This window comes from Eretmochelys imbricata, chromosome 14, assembly GCF_965152235.1.
Source record: "Eretmochelys imbricata isolate rEreImb1 chromosome 14, rEreImb1.hap1, whole genome shotgun sequence".
NCBI lineage: Eukaryota > Metazoa > Chordata > Testudines > Cheloniidae > Eretmochelys > Eretmochelys imbricata.
In genome coordinates this window covers 50,453,825-50,457,823 of record NC_135585.1, presented here as the reverse complement: position 1 = coordinate 50,457,823, position 3,999 = coordinate 50,453,825, and the positions used below count along the sequence as shown (strand labels likewise).

At 53.4% G+C, this 3,999-nt stretch overlaps 1 protein-coding gene across 1 annotated transcript in view; it reads left to right on the top strand.

Annotated features, from left to right (window-relative positions):
• LOC144274658 (uncharacterized) overlaps positions 1 to 3,999 on the top strand; it is a 168,155-nt gene that overhangs the window by 8,313 nt on the left and 155,843 nt on the right. The gene's annotated exons all lie outside the window — the stretch shown is intronic.

Genomic DNA, 3,999 nt, shown 5'->3' with positions numbered 1-3,999 from the left:
TGATTTCTGAGTAAGATCTGATTTGTCTATTGACCTGGGTGTGTAGCTGATCATAGAATCATAGAATCATAGAATATCAGGGTTGGAAGGGACCCCTGAAGGTCATCTAGTCCAACCCCCTGCTCGAAGCAGGACCAATTCCCAGTTAAATCATCCCAGCCAGGGCTTTGTCAAGCCTGACCTTAAAAACTTCCAAGGAAGGAGATTCCACCACCTCCCTAGGCAACGCATTCCAGTGTTTCACCACCCTCTTAGTGAAAAAGTTTTTCCTAATATCCAATCTAAACCTCCCCCACTGCAACTTGAAGCCATTACTCCTCGTTCTGTCATCTGCTACCATTGAGAACAGTCTAGAGCCATCCTCTTTGGAACCCCCTTTCAGGTAGTTGAAAGCAGCTATCAAATCCCCCCTCATTCTTCTCTTCTGCAGGCTAAACAATCCCAGCTCCCTCAGCCTCTCCTCATAAGTCATGTGTTCTAGACCCCTAATCATTTTTGTTGCCCTTCGCTGGACTCTCTCCAATTTATCCACATCCTTCTTGTAGTGTGGGGCCCAAAACTGGACACAGTACTCCAGATGAGGCCTCACCAATGTCGAATAGAGGGGGACGATCACGTCCCTCGATCTGCTCGCTATGCCCCTACGTATACATCCCAAAATGCCATTGGCCTTCTTGGCAACAAGGGCACACTGCTGACTCATATCCAGCTTCTCGTCCACTGTCACCCCTAGGTCCTTTTCCGCAGAACTGCTGCCTAGCCATTCGGTCCCTAGTCTGTAGCGGTGCATAGGATTCTTCCGTCCTAAGTGCAGGACCCTGCACTTATCCTTATTGAACCTCATCAGATTTCTTTTGGCCCAATCCTCCAATTTGTCTAGGTCCTTCTGTATCCTATCCCTCCCCTCCAGCGTATCTACCACTCCTCCCAGTTTAGTATCGTCCGCAAATTTGCTGAGAGTGCAATCCACACCATCCTCCAGATCATTTATGAAGATATTGAACAAAACCGGCCCCAGGACCGACCCCTGGGGCACTCCACTTGACACCGGCTGCTAACTAGACATGGAGCCATTGATCACTACCCGTTGAGCCCGACAATCTAGCCAGCTTTCTACCCACCCTATAGTGCATTCATCCAGCCCATACTTCCTTAACTTGCTGACAAGAATACTGTGGGAGACCGTGTCAAAAGCTTTGCTAAAGTCAAGAAACAATACATCCACTGCTTTCCCTTCATCCACAGAACCAGTAATCTCATGATAAAAGGCGATTAGATTAGTCAGGCATGACCTTCCCTTGGTGAATCCATGCTGGCTGTTCCTGATCACTTTCCTTTGGGATCAGGAGAATCTTTAATTGGGGACACATGTTTAAATAACCACTCATCCCGCTGCCCCAGGAAGCAGTGTCCCCCCACACACACATGCACCTGGGCTGTAGGGGGAGGAGGATAAAGAGGTGCGGGGAGAGTGGAGTGGGGGCAGGAGGCGGGTGCTGGGGATGCAGGGGACAGGCTGGGATGGGGGCAGGGGTGCATTGAAGGGAAGATAGGGGCATCCGGGGGATTGTGAGGCTGAGGGGAGCGAGGCTGGAATGGGGGAAGATGTGAGTGGGTGGCACTGCAAGGGAAAGGGGGGATGTGGGGAGGCAGGAGAGGGGAGTTGCCAAGGCAGCTTCTCCACCCCATCCGACACAAGGCTGGGGAGGAACGGAGAGAAGCTCTTTTCCTCCTGGAACTGGTCAAACCACGTTTGGGAGTGATCGGGGGACTAACCCCACAGGGTGCAGAGGCTAAGAGGCAAAAACCCAACCTATCCCCCCTCCCGCCCACACACACACACACACGGCTCTCAGTGTGTTATTGTCAGACACACCCATGCTGGTGAGGTCTGTGTCTGATAAGTTGTGGAGTCTGCCCACGGCCCTGCTCTGATTTCCCTGCAGGACTCGGATCTCAGCCACACCAGAGTCAGACCGGAGTCACTGCTGGCTCTGGCAGGGGGGACCACGGATGGGCCAGTGGGATCAGCCTCTGCCTGCCTGTCCCTGGGGGATGCTGGGGGAGTCCAGGGCAGCTCATTCTCACGTGATGCCACCAGAGGGCTCCTGCTGCTGCTAAGGGAAAAGGGTTTACACTGCAGTGGGGGGCAATCCCCACAAATGGCCCCTTTGGTTCTTCTCTTTTTCTAGCATTTGGCTCTGAGTTCCTGTTACTGGGAGGGTCTAAAGAGCCTGGAGGGAATCTGGGGGTGACATGGACTGAAGCCCCTTCTGTAACCTCGCCCATCGCCCCTGTCACCCCGACAGGCTGAGGAATCATGTCCATGTTTTGCTCCAGATCATCCTGCCTTCCAGGAGACAGGGAAGGGAAGTGGCTGTAATGGAGCCAGCTCAGGTAGGGGATTTTCAGGGAGCTGCTGGGCGGGGGGAGGGAGAGGCAGGGAGGAGACAGGGTGTGAGAAACCTGCTGAGTTTCTGAGTAGGCCCATTGGTGGCAGGGGAGGGGAGAGGGGAAATTCCCCCATTTCTCAAACAGGATATAAACCCCCTCGGCAGGGCTGGGAACATTTTCAAGACTCCCAGTGCTGGAGCCTGACCTTACTGGCCAGAGGCTGCTGTGAAATACGAAGGGAAGCTGTCAGGATTCCTGTCCCGTCCCCAGCTCAAAGCTCTGCTTCCCGTCTCCGCCTGTGGCTGGCAAGCGTGTGGGAAATGAGAAGACCCTGCTCTGCTCCCTGTGCTGGGGCGGACAAGGAGCTCTCACCTTCTCCACCCCCTGAAGCCTCCTGGCTGCTCTGAGCAGGGTGAGGGTGGGATTCTGCTACTCTGGCCCTCCCACAGCTTTACAGTTTTTTTCCTTTCCCGTGACTAGTGGGATTGTATATGGGGCAGCAAGTGCTGAGTGAGGGACTCTTGGCGTTTCAGATGCCGGTGAACTTCGAGGAGGTGGCTATTTATTTCACCCAAGGGCAGGGGACTCTGCTGGACCCCGCATAGGGAGCCCTTTACAGGAACATCATGCAGGAGAACTACGAGACGGTGACCTCGCTGGGTAAGGGATTCCTGTCCCCTCAGTTATTAGAAGCCGTGGGACCTGCGTATCTGAATGTGGTCCGGTTCGTTCCCGGTCAGTTAGATCAGAGCCAAATGGGTTCCATAATGCACAGCTGCTATGTGAGAAATACTTGCATCTCCTTGCCCTCTCCAGTGAGACAAGGTTGTCAAAACCCAATGGACACGCTAAACCATCCCCACCCCTCCAGCTTTTAAGGGGCATAAATCCAGCATTGTCCTGTCTTGTTTCTTGGCTGCACATACAATCACTGTTCACTTCCCTTCTTGAGACTAGCTCCATGCATGGGGAGGGCTCTGGGCTCTGCAGGTTTAGGAAGAGGCAGGGTCTTAAGTGCAGACCTGTGTGTGAGTCAGCAAGGCCCCCAGAGCGCACAGATCCTGGGAACGCCTAGTGAGGGTGTAATAATAATTCAACTCACCTCCCCAGACAACTTCATCTGTGGAACGGGGCTCAGTGATAATTTCCCAATCCTCTTGGATTCCACGTTCCTCCAGCAGATCACAGGGACAGGTTCCACTCACGGAATGTCCTTAGTAACAAATCCTCCACCAATGCTCCATGCACCCTGATCTGGTCTGATTTCGCCTTCTGCACAGGATGTCCCATTCCCAAACCTGAGCTGATCGCCCAGCTGGAATGAGAGGAAGAGCCGTGGGTGCCTGATCTCCAGGCCTGGAAGGAAGGAAGGCTTCTGAGATGCACCCACACAGGTGAGGACTGACACAGAAACCATGTGGAGAAATAAGAAAAAAGTTGAGAATCCCAAAATGAGGTGTGAGTAATGCCCCCAGTTCTTTCTCATGTCAGCCAGGACAGGGCTGTAGTCAGGAGTTATCGCTCAGGGCATTCCACCCAGCCTCTTAGCTGCAGGAGTTTGCTTCCCAGCTTTCCTTCCTTGTCAGTGTTTGGGTGGGATGTGGA